Source organism: Rattus norvegicus, chromosome 9, assembly GCF_021556685.1.
Source record: "Rattus norvegicus strain SHRSP/BbbUtx chromosome 9, alternate assembly SHRSP_T2T, whole genome shotgun sequence".
NCBI classification, from domain to species: Eukaryota; Metazoa; Chordata; class Mammalia; order Rodentia; family Muridae; genus Rattus; species Rattus norvegicus.
The window spans coordinates 696,801-717,358 of NC_141542.1; positions in this window are offsets into that span (position 1 = coordinate 696,801).

Below are 20,558 nucleotides of genomic sequence, written 5' to 3' on the forward strand. Positions count from 1 at the left end.
CTATCTGAATAACAAGCTTATTACATGCGAATCCTATTGGGCACCTACTGAATTCACCATGATACCTAGATTCCGTTCCTTAAAATGTTGCTCTATATTGAAAAGCAAACTCATACAAGCGTGTCCCATTGGGCACTCACTGAATTCGCCTAGAAATTTTGATGCCATTCGTGAAAAATTTTCTATATCCCGAACAGTCCACTTATTACTCCTGCGGCCTATTGACAACTAAACGAATTCACCATGGTCCTCAGCTTCGGTTCACCAAATTTTGATAAATCTTTAAAATTACACATATTACAAGAGCAGGCTACTTACTGGGAACTAACTGAATTCACAAAGAAACACTGTTTCACTTCGTTAAAACGTTGCTCTATCTTGAATAACAAGCTTATACATGCGAATCCTATTGGGAAACTACTAAATTCACCATGCTACTTAGATTCTGTTCCTTAAAATGTTGCTCTATATTGAAAAGCGATCTCATACAAGCATGTCCCATTGGGAACTCACTGAATTCGCCTAGAAATTTTGATTCCATTCGTGAAAATTTTTCTATATCCCGAACAGTCCACTTATTACTACTGCGGCCTATTGGGAACTAACCGAATTCACCATGTTACTCAGATTCGGCTCACTAAGTTTTGATAAATCTGTAAAAGTACACATATTAAAAGAGCCCGCTACTGGGAACTAACTGAATTCACAAGGAAACAGTGTTTCAGTTCGTTAAAATGTTGCTCTATCTTGAATAACATGCTTATTACATGTGACTCCTATTGGGAAGCAACTGAATTCACCATGATACTTAGATTCCGTTCCTTAAAATGTTTCTCTATATTGAAAAGCAAACTCATACAAGCATGTCCCATTGGGAAATCACTGAATTCGCCTAGAAATTTTGATTCCATTCGTGAAAATTTTTCTATATCCCGAACAGTCCACTTATTACTACTGCGGCATATTGGGAACTAACTGATTTCACCATATTACTCAGATTCGGCTCACCAAATTTTGAAAAATCTTTAAAAGTACATTTATTACAAGAGCAGGTTACTGGGAACTAACTGAATTCACTAAGAAACAGTGTTTCAGTTCGTTAAAACATTGTTCTATCTTGAATAACAAGCTTATTACATGCGAATCCTATTGGGCAACTACTGAATTCACCATGATACTTAGATTACGTTCCTTAAAATGTTGCTCTATATTGAAAAGCAAACTCATACAAGCATGGCCCATTGGTCACTCACTGAATTCGCCTAGAAATTTTGATTCCATTCGTGATAATTTTCCTATATCCGGAAGAGTCCACTTATTACTACTGCGGCCTATAGGGAACTAAATGAATTTACCGATTTACTCAGATACGTCTCAGGAAATTTTCATAAATCTTTAAGAGTACACATATTACAAGAGCCTGCTACTGGGAACTAACTGAATTCACAAAGAAACAGTGTTTCAGTTCCTTAAAACTTTGCTCTATCTTGAATAACAAGCTTATTACAAGCGAATCCTACTGGGAATCTACTGAATTCACCATGATATTAGATTCCGTTCCTTAAAATGTTGCTCTATATTGTAAAGCAAACTCATACAAGCATGTCCCATTGGGAACTCACTGAATTCGCCTAGAAATTTTGATTCCATTCGTGAAAATTTTTCTATACCCCGAACAGTCCACTTATTACTACTGCGGCCTATTGGGAACTAACCGAATTCACCATGTTACTCAGATTCGGCTCACTAAGTTTTGATAAATCTGTAAAAGTACACATATTATAAGAGCCCGCTACTGGGAACTAACTGAATTCACAAGGAAACAGTGTTTCAGTTCGTTAAAATGTTGCTCTATCTTGAATAACATGCTTATTACATGTGACTCCTATTGGGAACCAACTGAATTCACCATGATACTTAGATTCCGTTCCTTAAAATGTTGCTCTATATTGAAAAGCAAACTCATACAAGCATGTCCCATTGGGAAATCACTGAATTCGCCTAGAAATTTTGATTCCATTCGTGAAAATTTTTCTATATCCCGAACAGTCCACTTATTACTACTGCGGCATATTGGGAACTAACTGATTTCACCATATTACTCAGATTCGGCTCACCAAATTTTGAAAAATCTTTAAAAGTACATTTATTACAAGAGCAGGTTACTGGGAACTAACTGAATTCACTAAGAAACAGTGTTTCAGTTCGTTAAAACATTGTTCTATCTTGAATAACAAGCTTATTACATGCGAATCCTATTGGGCAACTACTGAATTCACCATGATACTTAGATTACGTTCCTTAAAATGTTGCTCTATATTGAAAAGCAAACTCATACAAGCATGGCCCATTGGTCACTCACTGAATTCGCCTAGAAATTTTGATTCCATTCGTGATAATTTTCCTATATCCGGAAGAGTCCACTTATTACTACTTCGGCCTATTGGGAACTAACCGAATTCACCATGTTACTCAGCTTCGGCTCACAAAATTTTGATAAATCTTTAAAAGTACACACATTACAAGAGCAGGCTACTGGGAACTAAATGAATTCACAAAGAAACAGTGTTTCAGTTCGTTAAAACGTTGCTCTATCTGAATAACAAGCTTATTACATGCGAATCCTATTGGGCACCTACTGAATTCACCATGATACCTAGATTCCGTTCCTTAAAATGTTGCTCTATATTGAAAAGCAAACTCATACAAGCGTGTCCCATTGGGCACTCACTGAATTCGTCTAGAAATTTTGATGCCATTCGTGAAAAATTTTCTATATCCCGAACAGTCCACTTATTACTACTGCGGCCTATTGACAACTAAACGAATTCACCATGGTCCTCAGCTTCGGTTCACCAAATTTTGATAAATCTTTAAAAGTACACATATTACAAGAGCAGGCTACTTACTGGGAACTAACTGAATTCACAAAGAAACACTGTTTCACTTCGTTAAAACGTTGCTCTATCTTGAATAACAAGCTTATTACATGCGAATCCTATTGGGAAACTACTAAATTCACCATGCTACTTAGATTCTGTTCCTTAAAATGTTGCTCTATATTGAAAAGCGATCTCATACAAGCATGTCCCATTGGGAACTCACTGAATTCGCCTAGAAATTTTGATTCCATTCGTGAAAATTTTTCTATATCCCGAACAGTCCACTTATTACTATTGCGGCCTACTGGGTACTAACCGAATTCACCATTTTACTCAGCTTCAGTTCACCAAATTTTAATAAATCTTTAAAGTACACATATTACAAGAGTCTGCTACTGGTAAATAACTCAATTCACAAAGAAACAGTGTTTCAGTTCCTTAAAACGTTGCTCTATCTTGAATAACAAGCTTATTACATGCGAATCCTATTGGGAACCTACTGAATTCACCAGGCTACTTAGATTCTGTTCCTTAAAATGTTGCTCTATATTGAAAAGCGATCTCATACAAGCATGTCCCATTGGGAACTCACTGAATTCGCCTAGAAATTTTGATTCCATTCGTGAAAATTTTTCTATACCCCGAACAGTCCACTTATTACTATTGCGGCCTATTGGGAACTAACCGAATTCACCATGTTACTCAGCTTCGGTTCACCAAATTTTGATAAATCTTTAAAAGTACACATATTACAAGAGCTGGCTACTGGGAACTAACTGAATTCACAAAGAAACAGTGTTTCAGTTCGTTAAAACGTTGCTCTATCTTGAATAATAAGCTTAATACGTGTGAATCCTATTGGAAACCTGCTGAATTCACCATGATACTTAGATTCCGTTCCTTAAAATGTTGCTCTATATTGAAATCAAACTCATACAAGCGTGTCCCATTGGGCACTCACTGAATTCGCCTAAAAATTTTGATTCCATTCGTGAAAATTTTTCTATATCCCGAACAGTCCACGTATTACTACTGCGGCCTATCGGGAACTAAACGAATTTACCGATTTACTCAGATACGGCTCAGCAAGTTTTGATAAATCTTTAAAAGTACATATATTTCAAGAGTCTGCTCATGGGAACTAACTGATTTCACAAAGAAACAGTGTTTCAGTTCGTTAAAACGTTGCTCTATCTGAATAACAAGCTTATTACATGCGAATCCTATTGGGCACCTACTGAATTCACCATGATACTTAGATTCCGTTCCTTAAAATGTTGCTCTATATTGAAATCAAACTCATACAAGCGTGTCCCATTGGGCACTCACTGAATTCGCCTAGAAATTTTGATTCCATTCGTGAAAATTTTTCTATATCCCGAACAGTCCACTTATTACTACTCTGGCCTATTGGGAACTAACAGATTCACGACGTTACTCAGATTCGGCTCACCAAATTTTGATAAATCTTTAAAAGTACACATATTACAAGAGCAGGCTACTGGGAACTAACTGAATTCACAAAGACACAGTGCTTCAGTTCGTTAGAACGTTGCTCTATCTTGAATAACAAGCTTATTACATGTGAATCCTATTGGGAACCTACTGAATACACCATGATACTTAGATTCCGTTCCTTAAAAAGTTGCTCTATATTGAAAAGCAAACTCATACAAGCATGTCCCATTGGGACCTCACTGAATTCGCCTAGAAATTTTGATTCCATTCGTGAAAATTTTCCTATATCCCGAACAGTCCACTTATTACTACTGCGGCCTATTGGGAACTAAACGAATTCACCATGGTCCTCAGCTTCGGTTCACCAAATTTTGATAAATCTTTAAAAGTACACATATTACAAGAGCAGGCTACTGGGAACTAACTGAATTCACAAAGAAACACTGTTTCACTTCGTTAAAACGTTGCTCTATCTTGAATAACATGCTTATTACATGCGAACCTATTGGGAACCTACTGAATTCACCATGATACTTAGATTCCGTTCCTTAAAATGTTTATATTTTATATGTACAAATGTTATATATTTCTATATATATTTTATATTATATACAAATTCTGTGGTTTGTATTCTCATTCCTTTAGTGACTTACTCTGCAGAGCACAGCTCTCATTTCAATAAACTCCAGCTTAATAATTCTTTTACAAATCTTGCCTTAGTGTTATACAGCTGAAAAGTCATCAGCTATCGAAGGTCATGGCTTTCTCTTTTTGCTTCTTAGACCCTTATAGTTGGTCTGAGTTAACTTCTGTGATGGTTATAACCAAATCTGTATCTCGGTGTCTCTATTCGTACATGGATGTCCAGTTGTTGCAGCACCATTAGCTAAAATCATGGTCCTCACTCTATCCCACTGCTTATGCCTCTGTCAGTCATTGGCTAATTAATATGGATACCGATATATATATATTATATATCTATATGTATTTTATATATATAAATGTTATATATTGAAAAGCACACTCATACAAGCTTGTCACATTGGGAATCCACAGAATTCACCTAGAAATTTTGATTCCATTCGTGACAAATTATCTATATACCGAGGAGTCCACTTATTACTACTGCGGCCTATTGGGAATTAACCGAATTCAACAAGTTACTCAGATTCGGCTCAGGAAATTTTGATAAATCTTTACAAGTACATATATTACAAGAACATGCTACTGGGAACTAAGGGAATTCACAAAGAAACAGTGTTTCAGTACGTTAAAACCTTGCTCTATGTTGAATAACAAGCTTATTACATGCAAATCCTATTGGGAACCTACTGAATTCACCATGATACTTAGATTCCGTTCCTTAAAATGTTGCTCTATATTGAAAAGCAAACTCATACAAGCATGTCCCATTGGGAAATCACTGAATTCGCCTAGAAATTTTAATTCCATTCGTGAAAATTTTTCTGTATCCCGAACAGTCCACTTATTACTACTGCGGCCTATTGGGAACTAACCGAATTCACCATGTTACTCAGATTCGGCTCACTAAGTTTTGATAAATCTGTAAAAGTACACATATTATAAGAGCCCGCTACTGGGAACTAACTGAATTCACAAGGAAACAGTGTTTCACTTCGTTAAAATGTTGCTCTATCTTGAATAACAAGCTTATTACAAGCGAATCCTACTGGGAATCTACTGAATTCACCATGTTATTAGATTCCGTTCCTTAAAATGTTGCTCTATATTGTAAAGCAAACTCATACAAGCATGTCCCATTGGGAAATCACTGAATTCGCCTAGAAATTTTGATACCATTCGTGAAAATTTTTCTATATCCCGAACAGTCCACTTATTACTACTTCGGCCTATTGGGAACTAAGCGAATTCACCATGTTACTCAGCTTCGGCTCACAAAATTTTGATAAATCTTTAAAAGTACACACATTACAAGAGCAGGCTACTGGGAACTAAATGAATTCACAAAGAAACAGTGTTTCAGTTCGTTAAAACGTTGCTCTATCTGAATAACAAGCTTATTACATGCGAATCCTATTGGGCACCTACTGAATTCACCATGATACCTAGATTCCGTTCCTTAAAATGTTGCTCTATATTGAAAAGCAAACTCATACAAGCGTGTCCCATTGGGCACTCACTGAATTCGCCTAGAAATTTTGATGCCATTCGTGAAAAATTTTCTATATCCCGAACAGTCCACTTATTACTCCTGCGGCCTATTGACAACTAAACGAATTCACCATGGTCCTCAGCTTCGGTTCACCAAATTTTGATAAATCTTTAAAATTACACATATTACAAGAGCAGGCTACTTACTGGGAACTAACTGAATTCACAAAGAAACACTGTTTCACTTCGTTAAAACGTTGCTCTATCTTGAATAACAAGCTTATACATGCGAATCCTATTGGGAAACTACTAAATTCACCATGCTACTTAGATTCTGTTCCTTAAAATGTTGCTCTATATTGAAAAGCGATCTCATACAAGCATGTCCCATTGGGAACTCACTGAATTCGCCTAGAAATTTTGATTCCATTCGTGAAAATTTTTCTATATCCCGAACAGTCCACTTATTACTACTGCGGCCTATTGGGAACTAACCGAATTCACCATGTTACTCAGATTCGGCTCACTAAGTTTTGATAAATCTGTAAAAGTACACATATTATAAGAGCCCGCTACTGGGAACTAACTGAATTCACAAGGAAACAGTGTTTCAGTTCGTTAAAATGTTGCTCTATCTTGAATAACATGCTTATTACATGTGACTCCTATTGGGAACCAACTGAATTCACCATGATACTTAGATTCCGTTCCTTAAAATGTTGCTCTATATTGAAAAGCAAACTCATACAAGCATGTCCCATTGGGAAATCACTGAATTCGCCTAGAAATTTTGATTCCATTCGTGAAAATTTTTCTATATCCCGAACAGTCCACTTATTACTACTGCGGCATATTGGGAACTAACTGATTTCACCATATTACTCAGATTCGGCTCACCAAATTTTGAAAAATCTTTAAAAGTACATTTATTACAAGAGCAGGTTACTGGGAACTAACTGAATTCACTAAGAAACAGTGTTTCAGTTCGTTAAAACATTGTTCTATCTTGAATAACAAGCTTATTACATGCGAATCCTATTGGGCAACTACTGAATTCACCATGATACTTAGATTACGTTCCTTAAAATGTTGCTCTATATTGAAAAGCAAACTCATACAAGCATGGCCCATTGGTCACTCACTGAATTCGCCTAGAAATTTTGATTCCATTCGTGATAATTTTCCTATATCCGGAAGAGTCCACTTATTACTACTTCGGCCTATTGGGAACTAAGCGAATTCACCATGTTACTCAGCTTCGGCTCACAAAATTTTGATAAATCTTTAAAAGTACACACATTACAAGAGCAGGCTACTGGGAACTAAATGAATTCACAAAGAAACAGTGTTTCAGTTCGTTAAAACGTTGCTCTATCTGAATAACAAGCTTATTACATGCGAATCCTATTGGGCACCTACTGAATTCACCATGATACCTAGATTCCGTTCCTTAAAATGTTGCTCTATATTGAAAAGCAAACTCATACAAGCGTGTCCCATTGGGCACTCACTGAATTCGCCTAGAAATTTTGATGCCATTCGTGAAAAATTTTCTATATCCCGAACAGTCCACTTATTACTCCTGCGGCCTATTGACAACTAAACGAATTCACCATGGTCCTCAGCTTCGGTTCACCAAATTTTGATAAATCTTTAAAATTACACATATTACAAGAGCAGGCTACTTACTGGGAACTAACTGAATTCACAAAGAAACACTGTTTCACTTCGTTAAAACGTTGCTCTATCTTGAATAACAAGCTTATACATGCGAATCCTATTGGGAAACTACTAAATTCACCATGCTACTTAGATTCTGTTCCTTAAAATGTTGCTCTATATTGAAAAGCGATCTCATACAAGCATGTCCCATTGGGAACTCACTGAATTCGCCTAGAAATTTTGATTCCATTCGTGAAAATTTTTCTATATCCCGAACAGTCCACTTATTACTACTGCGGCCTATTGGGAACTAACCGAATTCACCATGTTACTCAGATTCGGCTCACTAAGTTTTGATAAATCTGTAAAAGTACACATATTATAAGAGCCCGCTACTGGGAACTAACTGAATTCACAAGGAAACAGTGTTTCAGTTCGTTAAAATGTTGCTCTATCTTGAATAACATGCTTATTACATGTGACTCCTATTGGGAACCAACTGAATTCACCATGATACTTAGATTCCGTTCCTTAAAATGTTGCTCTATATTGAAAAGCAAACTCATACAAGCATGTCCCATTGGGAAATCACTGAATTCGCCTAGAAATTTTGATTCCATTCGTGAAAATTTTTCTATATCCCGAACAGTCCACTTATTACTACTGCGGCATATTGGGAACTAACTGATTTCACCATATTACTCAGATTCGGCTCACCAAATTTTGAAAAATCTTTAAAAGTACATTTATTACAAGAGCAGGTTACTGGGAACTAACTGAATTCACTAAGAAACAGTGTTTCAGTTCGTTAAAACATTGTTCTATCTTGAATAACAAGCTTATTACATGCGAATCCTATTGGGCAACTACTGAATTCACCATGATACTTAGATTACGTTCCTTAAAATGTTGCTCTATATTGAAAAGCAAACTCATACAAGCATGGCCCATTGGTCACTCACTGAATTCGCCTAGAAATTTTGATTCCATTCGTGATAATTTTCCTATATCCGGAAGAGTCCACTTATTACTACTTCGGCCTATTGGGAACTAAGCGAATTCACCATGTTACTCAGCTTCGGCTCACAAAATTTTGATAAATCTTTAAAAGTACACACATTACAAGAGCAGGCTACTGGGAACTAAATGAATTCACAAAGAAACAGTGTTTCAGTTCGTTAAAACGTTGCTCTATCTGAATAACAAGCTTATTACATGCGAATCCTATTGGGCACCTACTGAATTCACCATGATACCTAGATTCCGTTCCTTAAAATGTTGCTCTATATTGAAAAGCAAACTCATACAAGCGTGTCCCATTGGGCACTCACTGAATTCGTCTAGAAATTTTGATGCCATTCGTGAAAAATTTTCTATATCCCGAACAGTCCACTTATTACTACTGCGGCCTATTGACAACTAAACGAATTCACCATGGTCCTCAGCTTCGGTTCACCAAATTTTGATAAATCTTTAAAAGTACACATATTACAAGAGCAGGCTACTTACTGGGAACTAACTGAATTCACAAAGAAACACTGTTTCACTTCGTTAAAACGTTGCTCTATCTTGAATAACAAGCTTATTACATGCGAATCCTATTGGGAAACTACTAAATTCACCATGCTACTTAGATTCTGTTCCTTAAAATGTTGCTCTATATTGAAAAGCGATCTCATACAAGCATGTCCCATTGGGAACTCACTGAATTCGCCTAGAAATTTTGATTCCATTCGTGAAAATTTTTCTATATCCCGAACAGTCCACTTATTACTATTGCGGCCTACTGGGTACTAACCGAATTCACCATTTTACTCAGCTTCAGTTCACCAAATTTTAATAAATCTTTAAAGTACACATATTACAAGAGTCTGCTACTGGTAAATAACTCAATTCACAAAGAAACAGTGTTTCAGTTCCTTAAAACGTTGCTCTATCTTGAATAACAAGCTTATTACATGCGAATCCTATTGGGAACCTACTGAATTCACCAGGCTACTTAGATTCTGTTCCTTAAAATGTTGCTCTATATTGAAAAGCGATCTCATACAAGCATGTCCCATTGGGAACTCACTGAATTCGCCTAGAAATTTTGATTCCATTCGTGAAAATTTTTCTATACCCCGAACAGTCCACTTATTACTATTGCGGCCTATTGGGAACTAACCGAATTCACCATGTTACTCAGCTTCGGTTCACCAAATTTTGATAAATCTTTAAAAGTACACATATTACAAGAGCTGGCTACTGGGAACTAACTGAATTCACAAAGAAACAGTGTTTCAGTTCGTTAAAACGTTGCTCTATCTTGAATAATAAGCTTAATACGTGTGAATCCTATTGGAAACCTGCTGAATTCACCATGATACTTAGATTCCGTTCCTTAAAATGTTGCTCTATATTGAAATCAAACTCATACAAGCGTGTCCCATTGGGCACTCACTGAATTCGCCTAAAAATTTTGATTCCATTCGTGAAAATTTTTCTATATCCCGAACAGTCCACGTATTACTACTGCGGCCTATCGGGAACTAAACGAATTTACCGATTTACTCAGATACGGCTCAGCAAGTTTTGATAAATCTTTAAAAGTACATATATTTCAAGAGTCTGCTCATGGGAACTAACTGATTTCACAAAGAAACAGTGTTTCAGTTCGTTAAAACGTTGCTCTATCTGAATAACAAGCTTATTACATGCGAATCCTATTGGGCACCTACTGAATTCACCATGATACTTAGATTCCGTTCCTTAAAATGTTGCTCTATATTGAAATCAAACTCATACAAGCGTGTCCCATTGGGCACTCACTGAATTCGCCTAGAAATTTTGATTCCATTCGTGAAAATTTTTCTATATCCCGAACAGTCCACTTATTACTACTCTGGCCTATTGGGAACTAACAGATTCACGACGTTACTCAGATTCGGCTCACCAAATTTTGATAAATCTTTAAAAGTACACATATTACAAGAGCAGGCTACTGGGAACTAACTGAATTCACAAAGACACAGTGCTTCAGTTCGTTAGAACGTTGCTCTATCTTGAATAACAAGCTTATTACATGTGAATCCTATTGGGAACCTACTGAATACACCATGATACTTAGATTCCGTTCCTTAAAAAGTTGCTCTATATTGAAAAGCAAACTCATACAAGCATGTCCCATTGGGACCTCACTGAATTCGCCTAGAAATTTTGATTCCATTCGTGAAAATTTTCCTATATCCCGAACAGTCCACTTATTACTACTGCGGCCTATTGGGAACTAAACGAATTCACCATGGTCCTCAGCTTCGGTTCACCAAATTTTGATAAATCTTTAAAAGTACACATATTACAAGAGCAGGCTACTGGGAACTAACTGAATTCACAAAGAAACACTGTTTCACTTCGTTAAAACGTTGCTCTATCTTGAATAACATGCTTATTACATGCGAACCTATTGGGAACCTACTGAATTCACCATGATACTTAGATTCCGTTCCTTAAAATGTTTATATTTTATATGTACAAATGTTATATATTTCTATATATATTTTATATTATATACAAATTCTGTGGTTTGTATTCTCATTCCTTTAGTGACTTACTCTGCAGAGCACAGCTCTCATTTCAATAAACTCCAGCTTAATAATTCTTTTACAAATCTTGCCTTAGTGTTATACAGCTGAAAAGTCATCAGCTATCGAAGGTCATGGCTTTCTCTTTTTGCTTCTTAGACCCTTATAGTTGGTCTGAGTTAACTTCTGTGATGGTTATAACCAAATCTGTATCTCGGTGTCTCTATTCGTACATGGATGTCCAGTTGTTGCAGCACCATTAGCTAAAATCATGGTCCTCACTCTATCCCACTGCTTATGCCTCTGTCAGTCATTGGCTAATTAATATGGATACCGATATATATATATTATATATCTATATGTATTTTATATATATAAATGTTATATATTGAAAAGCACACTCATACAAGCTTGTCACATTGGGAATCCACAGAATTCACCTAGAAATTTTGATTCCATTCGTGACAAATTATCTATATACCGAGGAGTCCACTTATTACTACTGCGGCCTATTGGGAATTAACCGAATTCAACAAGTTACTCAGATTCGGCTCAGGAAATTTTGATAAATCTTTACAAGTACATATATTACAAGAACATGCTACTGGGAACTAAGGGAATTCACAAAGAAACAGTGTTTCAGTACGTTAAAACCTTGCTCTATGTTGAATAACAAGCTTATTACATGCAAATCCTATTGGGAACCTACTGAATTCACCATGATACTTAGATTCCGTTCCTTAAAATGTTGCTCTATATTGAAAAGCAAACTCATACAAGCATGTCCCATTGGGAAATCACTGAATTCGCCTAGAAATTTTAATTCCATTCGTGAAAATTTTTCTGTATCCCGAACAGTCCACTTATTACTACTGCGGCCTATTGGGAACTAACCGAATTCACCATGTTACTCAGATTCGGCTCACTAAGTTTTGATAAATCTGTAAAAGTACACATATTATAAGAGCCCGCTACTGGGAACTAACTGAATTCACAAGGAAACAGTGTTTCACTTCGTTAAAATGTTGCTCTATCTTGAATAACAAGCTTATTACAAGCGAATCCTACTGGGAATCTACTGAATTCACCATGTTATTAGATTCCGTTCCTTAAAATGTTGCTCTATATTGTAAAGCAAACTCATACAAGCATGTCCCATTGGGAAATCACTGAATTCGCCTAGAAATTTTGATACCATTCGTGAAAATTTTTCTATATCCCGAACAGTCCACTTATTACTACTTCGGCCTATTGGGAACTAACCGAATTCACCATGTTACTCAGCTTCGGCTCACAAAATTTTGATAAATCTTTAAAAGTACACACATTACAAGAGCAGGCTACTGGGAACTAAATGAATTCACAAAGAAACAGTGTTTCAGTTCGTTAAAACGTTGCTCTATCTGAATAACAAGCTTATTACATGCGAATCCTATTGGGCACCTACTGAATTCACCATGATACCTAGATTCCGTTCCTTAAAATGTTGCTCTATATTGAAAAGCAAACTCATACAAGCGTGTCCCATTGGGCACTCACTGAATTCGCCTAGAAATTTTGATGCCATTCGTGAAAAATTTTCTATATCCCGAACAGTCCACTTATTACTCCTGCGGCCTATTGACAACTAAACGAATTCACCATGGTCCTCAGCTTCGGTTCACCAAATTTTGATAAATCTTTAAAATTACACATATTACAAGAGCAGGCTACTTACTGGGAACTAACTGAATTCACAAAGAAACACTGTTTCACTTCGTTAAAACGTTGCTCTATCTTGAATAACAAGCTTATACATGCGAATCCTATTGGGAAACTACTAAATTCACCATGCTACTTAGATTCTGTTCCTTAAAATGTTGCTCTATATTGAAAAGTGATCTCATACAAGCATGTCCCATTGGGAACTCACTGAATTCGCCTAGAAATTTTGATTCCATTCGTGAAAATTTTTCTATATCCCGAACAGTCCACTTATTACTACTGCGGCCTATTGGGAACTAACCGAATTCACCATGTTACTCAGATTCGGCTCACTAAGTTTTGATAAATCTGTAAAAGTACACATATTATAAGAGCCCGCTACTGGGAACTAACTGAATTCACAAGGAAACAGTGTTTCAGTTCGTTAAAATGTTGCTCTATCTTGAATAACATGCTTATTACATGTGACTCCTATTGGGAACCAACTGAATTCACCATGATACTTAGATTCCGTTCCTTAAAATGTTGCTCTATATTGAAAAGCAAACTCATACAAGCATGTCCCATTGGGAAATCACTGAATTCGCCTAGAAATTTTGATTCCATTCGTGAAAATTTTTCTATATCCCGAACAGTCCACTTATTACTACTGCGGCATATTGGGAACTAACTGATTTCACCATATTACTCAGATTCGGCTCACCAAATTTTGAAAAATCTTTAAAAGTACATTTATTACAAGAGCAGGTTACTGGGAACTAACTGAATTCACTAAGAAACAGTGTTTCAGTTCGTTAAAACATTGTTCTATCTTGAATAACAAGCTTATTACATGCGAATCCTATTGGGCAACTACTGAATTCACCATGATACTTAGATTACGTTCCTTAAAATGTTGCTCTATATTGAAAAGCAAACTCATACAAGCATGGCCCATTGGTCACTCACTGAATTCGCCTAGAAATTTTGATTCCATTCGTGATAATTTTCCTATATCCGGAAGAGTCCACTTATTACTACTGCGGCCTATAGGGAACTAAATGAATTTACCGATTTACTCAGATACGTCTCAGGAAATTTTGATAAATCTTTAAGAGTACACATATTACAAGAGCCTGCTACTGGGAACTAACTGAATTCACAAAGAAACAGTGTTTCAGTTCCTTAAAACTTTGCTCTATCTTGAATAACAAGCTTATTACAAGCGAATCCTACTGGGAATCTACTGAATTCACCATGATATTAGATTCCGTTCCTTAAAATGTTGCTCTATATTGTAAAGCAAACTCATACAAGCATGTCCCATTGGGAAATCACTGAATTCGCCTAGAAATTTTGATACCATTCGTGAAAATTTTTCTATATCCCGAACAGTCCACTTATTACTACTTCGGCCTATTGGGAACTAACCGAATTCACCATGTTACTCAGCTTCGGCTCACAAAATTTTGATAAATCTTTAAAAGTACACACATTACAAGAGCAGGCTACTGGGAACTAAATGAATTCACAAAGAAACAGTGTTTCAGTTCGTTAAAACGTTGCTCTATCTGAATAACAAGCTTATTACATGCGAATCCTATTGGGCACCTACTGAATTCACCATGATACCTAGATTCCGTTCCTTAAAAAGTTGCTCTATATTGAAAAGCAAACTCATACAAGCATGTCCCATTGGGACCTCACTGAATTCGCCTAGAAATTTTGATTCCATTCGTGAAAATTTTCCTATATCCCGAACAGTCCACTTATTACTACTGCGGCCTATTGGGAACTAAACGAATTCACCATGGTCCTCAGCTTCGGTTCACCAAATTTTGATAAATCTTTAAAAGTACACATATTACAAGAGCAGGCTACTGGGAACTAACTGAATTCACAAAGAAACACTGTTTCACTTCGTTAAAACGTTGCTCTATCTTGAATAACATGCTTATTACATGCGAACCTATTGGGAACCTACTGAATTCACCATGATACTTAGATTCCGTTCCTTAAAATGTTTATATTTTATATGTACAAATGTTATATATTTCTATATATATTTTATATTATATACAAATTCTGTGGTTTGTATTCTCATTCCTTTAGTGACTTACTCTGCAGAGCACAGCTCTCATTTCAATAAACTCCAGCTTAATAATTCTTTTACAAATCTTGCCTTAGTGTTATACAGCTGAAAAGTCATCAGCTATCGAAGGTCATGGCTTTCTCTTTTTGCTTCTTAGACCCTTATAGTTGGTCTGAGTTAACTTCTGTGATGGTTATAACCAAATCTGTATCTCGGTGTCTCTATTCGTACATGGATGTCCAGTTGTTGCAGCACCATTAGCTAAAATCATGGTCCTCACTCTATCCCACTGCTTATGCCTCTGTCAGTCATTGGCTAATTAATATGGATACCGATATATATATATTATATATCTATATGTATTTTATATATATAAATGTTATATATTGAAAAGCACACTCATACAAGCTTGTCACATTGGGAATCCACAGAATTCACCTAGAAATTTTGATTCCATTCGTGACAAATTATCTATATACCGAGGAGTCCACTTATTACTACTGCGGCCTATTGGGAATTAACCGAATTCAACAAGTTACTCAGATTCGGCTCAGGAAATTTTGATAAATCTTTACAAGTACATATATTACAAGAACATGCTACTGGGAACTAAGGGAATTCACAAAGAAACAGTGTTTCAGTACGTTAAAACCTTGCTCTATGTTGAATAACAAGCTTATTACATGCAAATCCTATTGGGAACCTACTGAATTCACCATGATACTTAGATTCCGTTCCTTAAAATGTTGCTCTATATTGAAAAGCAAACTCATACAAGCATGTCCCATTGGGAAATCACTGAATTCGCCTAGAAATTTTAATTCCATTCGTGAAAATTTTTCTGTATCCCGAACAGTCCACTTATTACTACTGCGGCCTATTGGGAACTAACCGAATTCACCATGTTACTCAGATTCGGCTCACTAAGTTTTGATAAATCTGTAAAAGTACACATATTATAAGAGCCCGCTACTGGGAACTAACTGAATTCACAAGGAAACAGTGTTTCACTTCGTTAAAATGTTGCTCTATCTTGAATAACAAGCTTATTACAAGCGAATCCTACTGGGAATCTACTGAATTCACCATGTTATTAGATTCCGTTCCTTAAAATGTTGCTCTATATTGTAAAGCAAACTCATACAAGCATGTCCCATTGGGAAATCACTGAATTCGCCTAGAAATTTTGATACCATTCGTGAAAATTTTTCTATATCCCGAACAGTCCACTTATTACTACTTCGGCCTATTGGGAACTAACCGAATTCACCATGTTACTCAGCTTCGGCTCACAAAATTTTGATAAATCTTTAAAAGTACACACATTACAAGAGCAGGCTACTGGGAACTAAATGAATTCACAAAGAAACAGTGTTTCAGTTCGTTAAAACGTTGCTCTATCTGAATAACAAGCTTATTACATGCGAATCCTATTGGGCACCTACTGAATTCACCATGATACCTAGATTCCGTTCCTTAAAATGTTGCTCTATATTGAAAAGCAAACTCATACAAGCGTGTCCCATTGGGCACTCACTGAATTCGCCTAGAAATTTTGATGCCATTCGTGAAAAATTTTCTATATCCCGAACAGTCCACTTATTACTCCTGCGGCCTATTGACAACTAAACGAATTCACCATGGTCCTCAGCTTCGGTTCACCAAATTTTGATAAATCTTTAAAATTACACATATTACAAGAGCAGGCTACTTACTGGGAACTAACTGAATTCACAAAGAAACACTGTTTCACTTCGTTAAAACGTTGCTCTATCTTGAATAACAAGCTTATACATGCGAATCCTATTGGGAAACTACTAAATTCACCATGCTACTTAGATTCTGTTCCTTAAAATGTTGCTCTATATTGAAAAGTGATCTCATACAAGCATGTCCCATTGGGAACTCACTGAATTCGCCTAGAAATTTTGATTCCATTCGTGAAAATTTTTCTATATCCCGAACAGTCCACTTATTACTACTGCGGCCTATTGGGAACTAACCGAATTCACCATGTTACTCAGATTCGGCTCACTAAGTTTTGATAAATCTGTAAAAGTACACATATTATAAGAGCCCGCTACTGGGAACTAACTGAATTCACAAGGAAACAGTGTTTCAGTTCGTTAAAATGTTGCTCTATCTTGAATAACATGCTTATTACATGTGACTCCTATTGGGAACCAACTGAATTCACCATGATACTTAGATTCCGTTCCTTAAAATGTTGCTCTATATTGAAAAGCAAACTCATACAAGCATGTCCCATTGGGAAATCACTGAATTCGCCTAGAAATTTTGATTCCATTCGTGAAAATTTTTCTATATCCCGAACAGTCCACTTATTACTACTGCGGCATATTGGGAACTAACTGATTTCACCATATTACTCAGATTCGGCTCACCAAATTTTGAAAAATCTTTAAAAGTACATTTATTACAAGAGCAGGTTACTGGGAACTAACTGAATTCACTAAGAAACAGTGTTTCAGTTCGTTAAAACATTGTTCTATCTTGAATAACAAGCTTATTACATGCGAATCCTATTGGGCAACTACTGAATTCACCATGATACTTAGATTACGTTCCTTAAAATGTTGCTCTATATTGAAAAGCAAACTCATACAAGCATGGCCCATTGGTCACTCACTGAATTCGCCTAGAAATTTTGATTCCATTCGTGATAATTTTCCTATATCCGGAAGAGTCCACTTATTACTACTGCGGCCTATAGGGAACTAAATGAATTTACCGATTTACTCAGATACGTCTCAGGAAATTTTGATAAATCTTTAAGAGTACACATATTACAAGAGCCTGCTACTGGGAACTAACTGAATTCACAAAGAAACAGTGTTTCAGTTCCTTAAAACTTTGCTCTATCTTGAATAACAAGCTTATTACAAGCGAATCCTACTGGGAATCTACTGAATTCACCATGATATTAGATTCCGTTCCTTAAAATGTTGCTCTATATTGTAAAGCAAACTCATACAAGCATGTCCCATTGGGAAATCACTGAATTCGCCTAGAAATTTTGATACCATTCGTGAAAATTTTTCTATATCCCGAACAGTCCACTTATTACTACTTCGGCCTATTGGGAACTAACCGAATTCACCATGTTACTCAGCTTCGGCTCACAAAATTTTGATAAATCTTTAAAAGTACACACATTACAAGAGCAGGCTACTGGGAACTAAATGAATTCACAAAGAAACAGTGTTTCAGTTCGTTAAAACGTTGCTCTATCTGAATAACAAGCTTATTACATGCGAATCCTATTGGGCACCTACTGAATTCACCATGATACCTAGATTCCGTTCCTTAAAATGTTGCTCTATATTGAAAAGCAAACTCATACAAGCGTGTCCCATTGGGCACTCACTGAATTCGCCTAGAAATTTTGATGCCATTCGTGAAAAATTTTCTATATCCCGAACAGTCCACTTATTACTCCTGCGGCCTATTGACAACTAAACGAATTCACCATGGTCCTCAGCTTCGGTTCACCAAATTTTGATAAATCTTTAAAAGTACACATATTACAAGAGCAGGCTACTTACTGGGAACTAACTGAATTCACAAAGAAACACTGTTTCACTTCGTTAAAACGTTGCTCTATCTTGAATAACAAGCTTATTACATGCGAATCCTATTGGGAAACTACTAAATTCACCATGCTACTTAGATGATGTTCCTTAAAATGTTGCTCTATATTGAAAAGCGATCTCATACAAGCATGTCCCATTGGGAACTCATGAATTCGCCTAGAAATTTTGATTCCATTCGTGAAAATTTTTCTATATCCCGAACAGTCCACTTATTACTATTGCGGCCTACTGGGTACTAACCGAATTCACCATTTTACTCAGCTTCAGTTCACCAAATTTTAATAAATCTTTAAAGTACACATATTACAAGAGTCTGCTACTGGTAAATAACTCAATTCACAAAGAAACAGTGTTTCAGTTCCTTAAAACGTTGCTCTATCTTGAATAACAAGCTTATTACATGCGAATCCTATTGGGAACCTACTGAATTCACCAGGCTACTTAGATTCTGTTCCTTAAAATGTTGCTCTATATTGAAAAGCGATCTCATACAAGCATGTCCCATTGGGAACTCACTGAATTCGCCTAGAAAGTTTGATTCCATTCGTGAAAAATTTTCTATATCCCGAACAGTCCACTTATTACTACTGCGGCCCATTAGGAACTAAACCAAATTACCGATTTACTCAGATACGTCTCAGGAAATTTAGATAAATCTTTAAGAGTACACATATTACAAGAGCATTCTGCTGGGAACTAACTGAATTCACAAAGAAACAGTGTTTCAGTTCGATAAAACTTTGCTCAATCTTGAATAACAAGCTTATTACAAGCGAATCCTATTGGGAATCTACTGAATTCACCATGATACTTAGATCACGTTCCTTTTAATGTTGCTCTATATTGAAAAGCAAACTCACACAAGCGTGTCCCATTGGGAAATCACTGAGTTCGCCTAGAAATTTTGATTCCATTCGTGAAAATTATTCTATATCCCGAACAGTCCACTTATTACTACTGCGGCCTATTGGGAACTAACCGAATTTACCGATTTACTCAGATACGGCTCAGCAAGTTTTGATAAATTTTTAAAAGTACATATATTTCAAGAGTCTGCTCATGGGAACTAACTGATTTCACAAAGAAACAGTGTTTCACTTCGTTAAAACGTTGCTCTATCTGAATAACAAGCTTATTACATGCGAATCCTATTGGGCACCTACTGAATTCACCATGATACTTAGATATCGTTCCTTAAAATGTTGCTCTATATTGAAAAGCAAACTCATACAAGCGTGTCCCATTGGGCACTCACTGAATTCGCCTAGAAATTTTGATTCCATTCGTGAAAAATTTTCTATATCCCGAACAGTCCACTTATTACTGCTGCGGCCTATTGACAACTAAACGAATTCACCATGGTCCTCAGCTTCGGTTCACCAAATTTTGATAAATCTTTAAAAGTATACATATTACAAGAGCAGGCTACTGGGAACTAACTGAATTCACAAAGAAACACTGTTTCACTTCG